Below are 15,298 nucleotides of genomic sequence, written 5' to 3'. Positions count from 1 at the left end.
TCCGCTCGCGGCTACTCCAGCAGCAGCAGCAGCCCTTGGGAGTCCAGTAGCTCTCCTGAGCTTTACGAGACTCCGGAGACAAGCGACGATAGCTACGTGCCCCCGAGCTCTCGCCGCGCCCGGGGCAGAGCTGCGGCGTCCAGCCATCGCCGCCGCTGATCTGGATGGGGTTGGCGCCGGCCTCCCGTGGCCCACTGTTGATGATGGCGTCTGCCACGGAGGGATGTAGATAGGATTCCCCTTAGTATCAGCTTTTGTTTCCTGCGAAAAAACATGAATCACCCCGTGGGGGCATGTAAGGATCTGTAATGTCTTTTGTGCTTATCTTCCTTGTTATGAAAATTTGGTGAACGCATGTCCCGTTAAGGCTCGGTCCCCCCTTTCTTTCCTTGCGATAGCTTGTTGCTCTACGCTGACAGGTTCCAGTCCCAAGGCGGCTACAGCCGTCGCTGGTATGGCTCGTCGCGGGCCCTGGTCAAGGCCAGGAGGTGCGCGGCCCGTGGTCCAGTAAGAGCTCCTGAGGCGCGATGCTCAGGAGGTCCCCCTTAGCGCTCAAGCAGCTACGGCAAGGTGAGAAAGGAAGATGGCTTGGCCGCAACGGGGGTGCGGCATGGTGTGAGTGACCATTAGGCTCAAATACTTAGCCGATCCGAGGGCGAGACTTATCTTGCTGACTTCGCGATGATTCCTGACGCTGCGCTAGGGCTGCGCGCCAACTTGTGCGGCATAGACAGGTCGGCCCGTACGAGCTTCATGCTCTCCTTAGTGTTCTACGTCCTCAGGTCCCGGCCCTCGAGCGAGCTCAGCCGCCGCTAGTATGCCAGGTCGCGATGTCGTGGTCAAGGCCAGGGGGTGAGGGCTGGAGAGCCAGTAAGAGCTCCTGAGTCGCGATGCTCAGGAGCCCCCCTTTAACGCGCAAGCGAATTGCACGAGAGAAAAGGAGACTCGCGGTGCCGCCTGCTATCCTTCCACGGGATTCCTGTGGACAGGCACAAGAAGAAACATGGTCTGCCGTTATAGCTGCCAGCCTGCTGTTAGTTGTTCTGGATGAGGGGAAGGCACCGAGGGCCCGGCGAGGTGACGTGCGCGGGGTGTGCCGCGAGCCAGAGCTCGACCGCTCAGATTTGGCGATGTGACAGGGACGTACCCATGCGCCAGCGCCGTGCCTGTGTGGAGGCCCCGAGGGAGGCGATGATTGAGCAGGCGGTAGCAGTTGGCAGGTTAAGCATGGAGGGGAGATCAACTTGGATAAATGCAGGAAGATACATGCCACTGGGTCCGGCCCGAGCGGCTTGGGGATGATGTAGACCGAGGGGCGCCCCCAGCAAGGTAAGCTAAAGACATAAGCAAAAGGGATACATGCCACAGGGACGGACCAAGGTGGCCTGGGAATAATGCAGCCCGAGGGGCGCTCCCGGCTAAACAAGCTTGGAGGGTGTCACCTGGTTCTGTAGACGAAGTAGAGTCGGTGCAGTCTGAAGGCGTGCGCTGAAGAAACGACTCCTCATGAGCCACCGGGACCCTGAGCCTCAGGAGGTTCTGGGGGCTCGGGAGGTTCCCTGAAGACCGTCTCCATCTCCTCCAGGACGGCGTGGTACCTGGCCTCCTGAGCTGCCAAGACACGCTGGAAGTTGCGTTGATAGGCTGACGCCACGCTCGGCAAGCCGAAAGGCATGCGAATGTAGCTGTGAGGCGGGCCCTCGCTGCGGCCCACACGCGAAGGCCAGAAGCGCTCCTGAGATGCAGCCCTGTTGAGCCATGGGGCGTCGACGCAGACACGTAGCCCAGCATCCTCGCCAGGATGTGGAGCTGCGCCTCGTGAGCGGCTGTCGCCGCGCATGGCTCTTGCTTCTTGCAGTTCCTGAGTGGTCTTGGTGATGAACTCCTGAGTGGTGGCCACTCCTTGCCCCATGCTCTCCTGGAGGTCTCGTGTCGTGAAGCACGCCTCCAAATGGTGCCCGAGCGTCTCCCTCGTGAGGTTGGCTAGGTCTGAGGCCCACAAGAAGAGAGCCCCCGAGCCCTGCCCAAGGAGGGCGCTGGGCGCGCCTTCCTACGCGATGGAGGGAGGCGCCCCTGGAGCAAGCACTGATCCTGACGAGGCTCCTGCCGCGACGCCATCCTCCTGAGGTCCTGCACGGCGCGGCTGCTTCTTCTTGGGGATGGCCTCTGGAGGGCCTTCACTTCTGCTATCGGGGCCGTCGATTGCTACGGCTTGAAAGGCGCGCTCAAGGGAGCACACCGCATCTTTCTCTTCACATGGGACCGAGATGATTCCTCCGCTTCCTGGCATCTTGAGAACGTTGTAGCCGTGATGAGTGACTGCCATGAACTTGGCCAGCGCTGGATACCCGAGGATGGCATTGTACGGCAGGCGGATGTGCGCGACGTCGAAGTCGATGAGCTCGGTACGGTAGTTCTTGCGCTCCCCGAAGGTGACAGGCGGGTGGACCTGCCCTATCGGTGTGGTGGAACCGTCAGTCACTCATGAGAAGGGCTTGGTGGGCTGGAGCCATTCATATGGCACTTGGAGGTTGTCGAACGTGTCGACGGACAGGACGTTGAGCCCTGCGCCGCTGTCGATGAGGGTCTTGGTGACCTGCACATTGCTAATGACTGGGGAACACAGCATAGGGAGGACGCCAGCGGTGGCGGTGCACTTGAGCTGATCCGCCGAGTTGAAAGTGATGGCGCATTGGGACCACATGAGCGGGCGCGTGGCCTCGAGCTTGGGGAGCACCGCGTTCACCTCGCGAGCAAACTGTTTGAAGATACGCTGAGAGGCGGGGGCCTGGGCGCCACCCAGAATGCAGGCGATTGCACGCGGCTCCTGGAAGCCCCCAGCCCCCTGGTCCTGGTGGTGGTCGTCATTCCTTCTTGGTGGTGGCAGCAGAGGAAGACCGGTGTTGCCCTGGGGGCGATCCTCACGAGGCGGATCCCTCCAGGCGCCCTCGCGAGGTTGGTCTTGCCAGCGGTCCTCACGAGGCCTGTCGCGTCACTCCTAGCGTGGGCCACGATCGTCCCAGCGTCCACCTCCACGTCCTCCTCCGCGGCCGTAGCCCCGGTCGCTACGCTCGGGGCGTCGACCGTAGCGTCCTTATCGTATGGCTCTGAGCTCTTGACAGTCGCTGGTGTTGTGGGTGTTCAGGTTGTGGAAGGCGTAGAATGGTCGGCCGTTCTTGGATGACTCGGGCTGATCTCTGCCCCGCTTGGTGTCGGGCTCCGCTGCGAGCACAGCTGCCTCCTTACGCTTCACGTCCTTGGCCTTGGCCTTCTTCTCTTCTGCGCCTGCGGCTGGCAGCTCGAGGAGGGAAAGGCGCCCCTCCTAAGCTCTTGCGCACTTGGTCGCCAGGTTGAACAGCTCCTAAGATGTGCAGAGCTCCTTGTGGATGGCGAGCTCTTCCTTCATCTTGACGTCACAGACGCCGTCAGAAAATGCGGAGATGATGGCCTCGTCCATGACCTTGGGGATCTTGAGGCGGGTGTTGTTGAAGCGCTGGATGTACTTCTAGAGGGTCTCTCCTGGCTGCTGCTTGATGCGGCGCAGGTCACCCGCGGCCGGCAGGCAGTCGCGGGTGCCCTGGAAGTTAGCGACGAAGCGGTAGCGCATCTCGTCCCAGGAGGAGATCGAGCCATGTTGCAGGTTCAGGAGCCAGGAGCGGGCTCCATCCTTGAGAGCCTTCGGCAACCAGTTCGCCATGACTTTCTCGTCGCTGTTGGCCGCTTCGATGTTCAGCTCATAGAGCTGCAGGAACTCCGCGGGGTCGGCGGTGCCGTTGTAGTGAGGAGGCAGATCCGGCTTGAACTTGCCTGGCCAGGCGACGCTACGCAGCTCGGGGGTGAAGGCGCGGCAGCCGGCCATGGTTGCAAGGGCCCGTTTTGGCGGTGGAGCTTGGTCTTGACGAGTTTCGCGCTGCGCCGCTGCGGGCGGTGCGCGACCTTGACGAGGTGGCGCGGGGAGCACAGGTGCAGCTTCTCGCCGGACGTGGTGGGTCACGCCGCGGAGCCGCGCGCCTTGGTGCCAAGGCGCCGTCTTGGGGCTGAGGTGGTGGAGGCACGCCACGAGCTCCGTCGCTCGCGGCTGGTTGACGGGGAGGCAGAGAGTGCGACGGCGCCGGAGAGCCCCCCGCGGCGCGGGCGAGCTCGGCGACGCGGTCGAGCCACTCCTCGTAGAGGTCGTCGACGGGGCGGTAGCGCAGGAGCTCGTTCGCCGCAAGGAGCGCGCTGCACGTGGGACGAAGAACCGGCAGGGGTCAGTGATGGAGTAGCGGTGCGGCCGTCCTGCCACACCGAAGGATGGAGCGAAGATGCCTGCTGCTCGTTCCCCGCCGGGCCAATGGCAGCGTTGGCAGCGGGAGACGGAAAACGACGAGGTGGCCCGCCAACGGGAGCCGTCTGAGCGACGCGGGCGGTGACGGCAGCCCGACGATCAGCTCGAGAACGGCGAGCGTCCGCCCTGGAGACGATGGAGCGACGGAGCGACGAACTGATGGAAGGGAAACTACGGCGCACCCCTACCTGGCGCGCCAAATGTCGGATGTGGGGTTTCGGCAAACCCTTAAGGTTTGAACACTGGGGTGCGCGCGAAGCCTTTCCCTCCTACCGATCTATGCCCTAGCTCACTAAGATCTCACGGACGAACTCGACCAACTCGCAACACAGAAAGACACAAGGTTTATACTGGTTCGGGCCACCGTTTGTGGTGTAATACCCTACTCCTGTGTGGTGGTGGTGGATTGCCTCTTGGGCTGATGATGAAGAGTACAATGGAAGAACAGCCTCCTGAGGTTGAGGTGTTCTTGTACGTATGAACTTGTGGCGTGAGGATTCGATGCCTCTACTGTGGTGGCTAGCTCTACTTATATAGGCCCTGGTCCTCTTCCCAAATATTGAGCGGGAAGGGAGCCAACAACGGCAGGCAAATTTGAAGGGGGACAACTAGTACAAGCTATCCTGACAAACGCGATCTTCGACTGCGAAAGCTCTGGTGGTGACGCCGTCTTGGGCTCCACGATGACCTCCGTCTCGCCGTCCTCCTAGTCTTGGTCTCGTTGCACCAATATAGTAACCTTTGGCCGATGCCTCGGTACTCTTCGCCTGCGCTGGCCTCCTTAGCACCAAAGAGGAAACAAGGACGCTGTGCGCGCTGGCGCCCGCCTGGTGTGGTGCGTCATGGCTCACGTCATGAGGGCCTCGTGAGGTTGGCCCCGCCTTGATATCTCCGCTCCTCGTGAGCCTGCCTGACTAGGCTACTCCAGAGGAGGTCTTGCGTCGTCCGCCTCACGAGGGTCTTGGATGCCTTGTTGATGAAGATGGGCCGTACGGCCTGCTAGTTCAATTAGACCCCCGTTCCCAGAACGCCGACACAGTTAGAAAAAAAACTAAGGGCATCTCCAAGGCGGACCTTGAAAATCGTCCGCAAATTTCCTAACTGAGTTGTGTGGACCGCCACCATGTACGCGCCCGACCCCGGTCGCACCCGAAATCATCTCCCACATCTGCGCCCTCTCCAGCACAAACGCCTCCTCTCTCCGCGTCGCTTTCATGTTGGCCCAGAGCACCACATGCATGGCAGTTCAAAGGGGACGCGACCGGTCACTAAAGTTGGCATTGAAGCGTTGCATGCGCGTGCTTCCCGGTCTTTGCGCTTGTTCAGTGCTGGAGAGACATGACTGGATGGGACTGAACAGCTTCAGGAGCATTCAATTTGGTTGCCTGATCGTCTGACTGCCGGTATTAAACGTGTGCGGCGGCCGAGAAACCAACTCCGGTGTCCGCGCTGACACACCCCGCCGCTTGGCCTAGCTGATGCTCGTTATTTATATGTGGACACGCCCAAAACCATACGCAGAGCACCACTGCTGATTCCTTTGCTCCTTGGTGCACCACCTCTTCCATGACTGTGAGCTCTAGAGCGGTGGTAGAGCCTTTCGACGGAGTAGAAGCACAAGTTGGCCACCCTTGCAGTTGGCTGGTATGCCTGACATGTGGCACGGATACAGGCTGACTTGCCGTCTAGCTCGTCGGAGGTGGGCAAGGACGACCTGATGATGGAGGATGCATTGACATGAGCTGGCACCCCGCCCCTGTCAGTGTCAAAACCGGCAGATCTCGGGTAGGGGGCCCAAGCTGTGAGTCTAAGGATCAATGGTAACTAGGGACAATGGGGACACGATGTTTACCCAGGTTCGGGCCCTCTTAAAGGAGGTAAAACCCTACGTCCTGCTTGATTGTATTCGATGAGTATAGGGGTTACAAGAGTTGATCTACCTCGAGATCGTGATGGCTAAACCCTAGCTGCCTAGCCTATGATTTTTCAGATGCCCTCTACGGACTAACCCCTACAGTTTATATACACACCGGAGGGGCCTAGGGTTATACAAAGTCGGTTCACAGAGGAAAGGAGTATTACACCCGGACACCAAACTTGTCGTTCTACGCACATAGGAGTCCTACCTGGACACGAGAGGTGGTCTTATGCTTTGTCTTCACGACCCATCAGCCCGACCCATATCAGATAGGCCGGATACCTGAGGACCCCCGAATCTAGGACTCCCTCAGTAGCCCCCGAACTTGCCTTCAATGATGATGTAGTATCTGGCTTGTGTCTTCGGCTTTGCAAGGCGGGTTCTTCATCATACTCTGAATTGACAACAGTCTGGTTTTGCCCTCCATGTTCTGCCATTATGATTCATTCCTGTCGTCTCCTCGATTTCCACGCGCCGGGCGAATGTGAACGGTCCATAATTTTTTACAAATAAACCCCTTACTATGAAAGGGCGGCATCTATATAAGGAGGTTAGATCTCCAAATGCCATCCCATATCGTGCAAAGAGCATCAGAGCAAACCACGAAAAACTTCAAAACATGGCACGCGCTCCTGGCTCTTCCTCGTGCCCTCATGGCCCTCAAGTGGGTGATTGGCGAAGCTACTCAGTGTCTCACCTCAGCTGAATCGACTTCAGATGCAGGGATATCTCCCTCTCGCAGATCTAGTCTCCGTGTGGGCGGGATTGGCCTCGATTGGCAATGATGTGCTAGCAGAGAATTTCCCCAACCCCAACAAGGAGGAGAGGGTGTGCTTCATCTCGTTTCTTCTAAGGGGCTTAGGATTCCCGATCCACCCCCTCCTCAGAGGTCTATTGGAATTCTACGGGATCCAGCTGCACAACCTCACACCAGGTTCTATCCTGCATATTTCGGGTTTTTTCGCTCTCTGCGAAGTGTTCTTAGGATGCAAGGCTCATTTCGAACTGTGGAGAAAGTTATTTTTCCTCGTCCCTCGCCATCAAGAGGGTTCTATATTTGAAGTGGGCGGCTCCGAAGTATGGCGCATAGCCGGATCAGGTTAACTCGTTGGAACTCCCAAAAGGGGATCCGAAGAATGGACTTCGGAATGGTTTTATATTGAGGATGTTCCCCTTCCGGTCCCAGTTCGACGTGGACTTCCCGAATTCTCCAGTGCTTCTTTGAAGAAACGCCTCAATTGGCGCCCCGGAGCCCCAAACAAGAAGACAGTGCGGAAGTAAGGAGGTTGGTCAGCGAGGTCAGGTTACTGATCTTGCCCATTCCGAACTCTTGATAATCGAAGTCATGGCCATCGCGATAAAGTGATGCATCCAGCCCCTTCAGTCTAGAGTGACCCCTTTATGGTGTTACAACGGGGAGGACGATGCATCTCGTTAGAAGCGCGAGGGCTCGGATACCCCAGCCGCTCTGGCCACCATTCTGGCAGATCTTTATAAGGGGGAGAAAGAAGAATTCACCCGTTTAAATTTTCGGGAGGGTTTTTCCATGCATAACCCCATTGAATGGGTAAGTTTTTGATTATCAGCATTGTCCTACCTCATTATCAAGGTCCGCTAATCAAATTGTTCTGGTCATCTTAAAACAGCATGGAGGAAGGTGGTCAAAAATATCCATTGCCCCTCCCCACAGCTAGAGGACCATGCTCACAACGAAGACCCCGGCTTCCGTGAGGATCCGGATATATTTATAGAGTTTGATGATGGAGTCTTTTATCAGGCGAGCCTTGACGACCCGGAAATGGCTATTATGGCCGACTACCCTGGCCTTCTCCCTTTCTCCAAGGTAAGTACACGGAAATCATCCACAAAAAAGGGAGTAACCCACTTGTGTCTCACCCATCACACCAAATTCTGCTTCATAGGATCGGCGCTCAGCAAGCCGCACTCCATCGAGGGCAGCCTCTAGGAAGGTAGCATCTACGCAGGGTGGGCCTTCAAAGCGAAAGGAAACCGGGAGTGCCGTCGAGCCCCCTCCTTCATCAAAGAGGTATAACTTTTAACATGTGCCTAGGCATAAGACCAGATTGTCATATTTCTCCTCCCATCTTATTTTAGGAGGAGCACACGGCGAACCGTGTCCAAAGTCCCACTTAGCCGTTCATCAGCTAATCCGACAGCGGGCTCATCAACCAAGACGAGAGCCAATATGGATGCAGCGCCAACTCATCCACCCCATGAGGATTCGGATGACGTATTCGTCACAAATTCTGAAGTGGAGAGCGTGATGAATCATCGACGACTGAAAGAGACCATGCATGCTCCAGCTTTTACTGAGCAGGAATTTACTACCCTCAGCACTGCAACCTCTTGAGCTTGCGTTGGTTTTTCTCTTGAAGAGGAAAGGGTGATGCAGCAAAGTAGAGTAAGTATTTCCCTTAGTTTTGAGAATCAAGGTATCAATCCAGTAGGAGACAACACAACAAGTCACCGAATACCTGCACAAATAAACACCAACTTGCACCCAACGCGACAAAGGGGTTGTCAATCCCTTCGCGGTTATTTCCAAAGTGAGATTTGATATAGATGGATAAATGTTAAAGTAATATTTTTGGCATTTTTGGTTTATGGAATGGAAAGTAAAAGATTGCAAAGAAAGTAAATAGGAAACTAAAATTCTAGATCGGAAATTTATATGATGGAGAATAGACCCCGGGGCCATAGGTTTCACTAGAGGCTTCTCTCAAGATAGAAAATATTACGGTGGGTGAACAAATTACTGCCGAGCAATTGATAGAAAAGAGCAAAGTTATGACGATATCTAAGGCAATGATCATGACTATAGCCATCACGTCCGTGTCAAGTAGACCGAAACGATTCTACATCTACTACTATTACTCCACACATCGACCGCTATCCAGCATGCATATAGAGTATTAAGTTCATAAAGAACGGAGTAACGCCTTAAGCAAGATGACATGATGTAGAGGAATTAACTCAAGCAATATGATAAAACCCCATCTTTTTATCCTCGATGGCAACAATACAATACGTGTCGGTTCCCCTTCTGTCAGCACCGCAACATTGAACCCAAAGCTAAGCACTTCTCCCATTGCAAGAAAAACCAATCTAGTTGGCCAAACCAAATCGATAGTTCGAAGAGACTTGCAAAGATATAAAATCATGCATATAAGAATTCAGAGAAGATTCAAATAATATTCATAGATAAGTTGATCATAAATCCACAATTCATCGGAACTCGGCAAACACAATGCAAAAGAGTATTACATCGAATAGATCTCCAAGAACATCGAGGAGAACTTTGTATTGAGAATCAAAGAGAGAGAAGAAGCCATCTAGCTACTAGCTATGGACCCGTAGGTCTATGGTAAACTACTCACGCTTCATCGGAGAGGCAATGGTGTTGATGTAGAAGCCCTCTGTGATCGAATCCCCCTCCGGCAGGATGCCGGAAAAGGCCCCTAGATGGGATCTCACGGGTACAGAAGATTGCGGCGGTGGAAAAGTGGTTCCGTGGCTCCACTGGAAGTTTTTGGGGTATTTGAGAATATATAGGCGGAAGAAATAGGTCGATGGAGTCACAAGGGGCCCACAAGGGTGGGGGGCGTGCCCTCCGACCTTGTGGCCGCCTCGTGTCTTTCCTGACGTGCACTCCAAGCCCTCTGGATGTCTTCTGGTCCAAAAAAATCATCGCGAAAGTTTCATTCCATTTGAAATCCGGTTGGTATTCCTTTTCTGCGAAACCCTAAAATAAGGAGAGAAAAAACAGAAACTGGCACCGAGCTCTAGGTTAATAGGTTAGTCCAAAAATCATATAAAATAGCATATTAATAATGCATATAAAACATCCAAACAGATACTATAATAGCATGGAACAATCAAAAATTATAGATATGTTAGAGACGTATCAGGCATCCCCAAGCTTAATTCATGCTCGTCCTCGAGTAGGTAAATGATAAAAACAGAATTTTTGATGTGGAATGCTACCTAAAATATTTATCCATGTAATTCCCTTTATTGTGGCATCAATGTTCAGATCCGTAAGATTTAAAATAAAAGTTTAATATTGACATAAAAACAATAATACTTCAAGCATACTAACAAAATAATTATGTCTTCTCAAAATAACATGGCTAAAGAAAGCTTATCCCTACAAAATCATATAGTCTGGCTATGCTCCATCTTCATCACACAAAATATTCAAATTATGCACAACCCCGATGACAAGCCAAGCAATTGTTTCATTCTTTTGACGTTCTCAAACTTTTTCAACTTTCACGCAATACATGAGCGTGAGCCATGGACATAGCACTTTAGGTGGAATAGACGATGGTTGTGGAGAAGACAAAAAGAAGGAGATAGTCTCACATCAACTAGGCGTATCAACGGGCCATGGAGATGCCCATTAATAGATATCAATGTGAGTGAGTAGGGATTGCCGTGCAACGGATGCACTAGAGCTATAAGTGTATGAAAACTCAAAAAGAAAACTAAGTGGGTGTGCATCCAACTTGCTTGCTCATGAAGACCTAGGGCATTTTGAGGAAGCCCATCGTTGGAATATACAAGCCAAGTTCTATAATGAAAAATTCCCACTAGTATATGAAAGTGACAATATAGGAGACTCTCTATCATGAAGATCATGGTGCTACTTTGAAGCACAAGTGTGGCAAAAGGAGAGTAACATTGTCCCTTCTCTCTTTTCTCTCATTTTTTTGGGCCTTCTCTTTTTTTGGCCTTTCTCTTTTTTTTCCTCACATGGGACAATGCTCTAATAATGAAGATCATTACACTTTTATTTACTTACAACACAAAAATTACAAATCGATACTAGCACAAAATATGACTATGTGAATGCCTCCGGCGGTGTACCGGGATATGAATCAAGAGTGACATGTATAAAAATGATGAACAGTGGGTTTGCCACAAATACGATGTCAACTACATGATCATGCAAAGCAATATGACAATGATGATGCGTGTCATAATAAACGGAATGGTGGGAAGTTGCATGGCAATATATCTCGGAATGGCTATGGAAATGCCATAATAGGTAGGTATGGTGGCTGTTTTGAGGAAGGTATATGGTGGGTTTATGGTACCGGCGAAAGTTGCGCGGTACTAGAGAGGCTAGCAATGGCGGAAAGGTGAGACTGCGTATAATCCATGGACTCAATATTAGTCATAAAGAACTCACATACTTATTGCAAAAATCTATTAGTCATCGAAACAAAGTACTACACGCATGCTCCTAGGGGGATAGATTGGTACGAAAATACCATCGCTCGTCCCCGACCGCCACTCATAAGGAAGACAATCAAAAAATATCTCATGCTCCAACTTTGTTACATAACGGTTCACCATACGTGCATGCTACAGGACTCACAAACCTTAACACAAGTATTTATCAAATTCACAACTACTTACTAGCATGATTCTAATATCACAATCTTCATATCTCAAAACAATCATAAGGAATCAAACTTCTCATAGTATTCAATGCACTTTATATGAATTGTTTTATTATATCCCTCTTGGATGCCTATCATATTAGGACTAGTTTTATAACCAAAGAAAATTACCATGCTGTTTTTAAAGACTCTCAAAATAATATAAGTGAAGTACGAGAGTTCAACAATTTCTATAAAATAAAACCACCACCGTGCTCTAAAAAGATATAAGTGAAGCACTAGAGCAAAATTGCCTAGCTCAAAAGATATAAGTGAAGCACATAGAGTATTGTAATAAATCACGATTCATGCGTGTCTCTCTCAAAAGGTGTGTACAGCAAGGATGATTGTGGCAAACTAAAAATCAAAGACTCAAATCATACAATACGCTCCAAGCAAAACACATATCATGTGGTGAATAAAAATATAGCCTCAAGTAAAGTTACCGATAGATGAAGACGAAAGAGGGGATGCCTTCCCGGGGCATCCCCAAGCTTAGGCTCTTTGGCCTCCTTGAATATTACCTTGGGGTGCCTTGGGCATCCCCAAGCTTAGGCTCTTGCCACTCCTTATTCCATAGTCCATCAAATCCTTACCCAAAACTTGAAAACTTCACAACACAAAACTTCAACGGAAAATCTCGTAAGCTCTGTTAGTATAAGAAAATAAATCACCACTTTTGGTGCTGTTGTGAACTCATTATTTATTTATATTGGTGTAATATCTACTGTATTCAAACTTTTCCATGGTTCGTACCCCCCGATACTAGCCATAGATTCATCGAAATAAGCAAACAACACGCGAAAAATAGAATCTGTCAAAAACAGAACAGTCTATAGAAATCTAGATATTTTGAATACTTCTGTAATTCTAAAAATCCTAAGAAATTACGAAGTCCTAGAAAATTTATCTATTAATCTTCTGCAAAACGAATCAACTAAAATCACTCTTCAGCTAAAAATGAGAATTGTTTTCGTGAGCGTAAAAGTTTCTATTTTTCAGCAAGATCAAATCAACTATCACCGTAGGCTATCCCAAAGATCTTACTTGGCACAAACACTAATTAAAACACAAAACCACATCTAACCAGAGGCTAGATGAAATATTTATTGCAAAACAGAACCTAAAAAGCAAAAACAAAAATAAAATTGGGTTGCCTCCCAACAAGCGCTATTGTTTAATGCCCTTAGCTAGGCATAAAACACGAATAGATCTAAGTGTTATCATCTTTGGCATGCAATCCATAAGTGGCTCTCATAATAGATTCATAAGGCAATTTAATTTTATTTCTAGGGAAGTTTTCCAGGCCTTTCCTTAACGGAAATTGAAATCCAATGTTTCCTTCTTTCATATCAATAATTGCACCAATCGTTCTAAGGAAAGGTCTAGCAAGAATAATTGGACAAGTAGGATTGCAATCTATATCAAGAACATTGAAATGTATGGGCACATAATTCCTATTTACAACAATAAGAACATCATTAATCCTTCCCATAGGTTTCCCATAGGCAAGATGCAAATTTAAGGAACAATCATCAAGTTCACGGAAACCTAACACATCACATAAAGTTTTTGGAATTGTGGAAACACTAGCACCCAAATCACACAAAGCATAGCATTCATAATATTTAATCTTAATCTTAATAGTAGGTTCCCTCTCATCATAAAGTTTTCTAGGAATACAAACTTCCAATTCAAGCTTTTCTTCAAAAGATTGCACCATAGCACCAACAATATGTTTAGTAAAAGCTTTGTTTTGATTATAAGCATGAGGAGAATTCAACATGGATTGCAACAAGGAAATACAATCTATTAAAGAACATTATCATAATTAAAGTCCTTGAAATCCAAAAGAGTGGGTTCATTGCTAGCTAAAGTTTTGACCTCTCCAATCCCACTTTTATCAATTTTTGCATCAAGATCTAAAAACTCCGAATCATTGGGACGCCTTCTGACTAAAGTTGACTCATATCCAGTCCCATCTTGATGACCCACAAGTATAGGCGATCTATCGTAGTCCTTTCGATAAGTAAGAGTGTCGAACCCAGCGAGGAGCAGAAAGAAATGGCAAGCGGTTTTCAGTAAGGTATTCTATGCAAGCACTGAAATTATCAGTAACAGATAGTTTTGTGATAAGGTAATTTGTAACGGGTAACAAGTAATGAAATTAAATAAGGTGCAGCAAGATGGCCCATTCCTTTTTCTAGCAAAGGACAAGCCTGGACAAACTCTTATATAGAGAAAAGCGCTCCCGAGGACACATGGGAATTATCATCAAGCTAGTTTTCATCAAGCTCATATGATTCGCGTTCGTTGCTTTGATAATTTGGTATGTGGGTGGACCGGTGCTTGGGTACTGCCCTTTCTTAGACAAGCATCCCACTTATGATTAACCCCCATTGCAAGCATCTGCAACTACAAAAGAAGTATTAAGGTAAACCTAACCATAGCATGAAACATATGGATCCAAATCAGCCCCTTATGAAGCAACTCATAAACTAGGGCTTAAGCTTCTGTCACTCTAGCAACCCATCATCTACTTATTACTTCCCAATGCCTTCCTCTAGGCCCAAACAATGGTGAAGTGTCATGTAGTCGACATTCACATAACACCACTAGAGGAGAGACAACATACATCTCATCAAAATATCGAACGAATACCAAATTCACATGACTGATTATAGAAAGACTTCTCCCATGTCCTCAGGAACAAACGTAACTACTCACAAATCATATCCATGTTCATAATCAGAGGGGTATTAATATGCATAAAGGATCTGAACATATGATCTTCCACCAAATAAACCAACTAGCATCAACTACAAGGAGTAATCAACACTACTAGCAACCCACAGGTACCAATCTGAGGTTTTGGGACAAAGATTGGATACAAGAGATGAACTAGGGTTTTAGAGGAGATGGTGCTGGTGAAGATGTTGATGGAGATTGACCCCCTCCCGATGAGAGGATCGTTGGTGATGACGATGGCGATGATCTCCCCATCCCGGTGGGATGTTTCCCCGGCAAAACAGCTCCGCCGGAGCCCTAGATTGGTTCCGCCTCATGGCGGCGGTGTTTCTTCCCGAAAGCTTGCTTATTATTTTTTCCAGGGTAAAAGACTTCATATAGCACAAGATGGGCACCGGAGGCCTGCCAGGGGGCCCACGAGGCAGGGGGCGCGCCCAGGGGGTAGGGCGCGCCCCCCACCCTCGTGGCCAGGGTGTGGGCCCCCTCTGGTTGATTCTTTCTCCAGTATTTTTTATATATTCCAAAATGTGCCTCCGTGAAGTTTCAGGACTTTTGGAGTTGTGCAGAATAGGTCTCTAATATTTTCTCCTTTTCCAACCCAGAATTCCAACTGCCGGCATTCTCCCTCTTCATGTAAACCGTGTAAAATAAGAGAGAAAAGGCATAAGTATTGTGACATAACGTGTAATAACAGCCCATAATGCAATAAATATCGATATAAAAGCATGATGCAAAATGGACGTATCAACTCAACCTCGCTTGTCCTCAAGCGGAAGCCGATAACGAAAAATATGTCCACATGTTTAGAGATAGAGGTGTCGATAAAATAAAATATGG

The sequence above is a fragment of the Triticum aestivum genome, chromosome 3D (assembly GCF_018294505.1).
Source record: "Triticum aestivum cultivar Chinese Spring chromosome 3D, IWGSC CS RefSeq v2.1, whole genome shotgun sequence".
NCBI lineage: Eukaryota > Viridiplantae > Streptophyta > Magnoliopsida > Poales > Poaceae > Triticum > Triticum aestivum.
Note: the sequence above shows the minus strand (reverse complement) of the source record.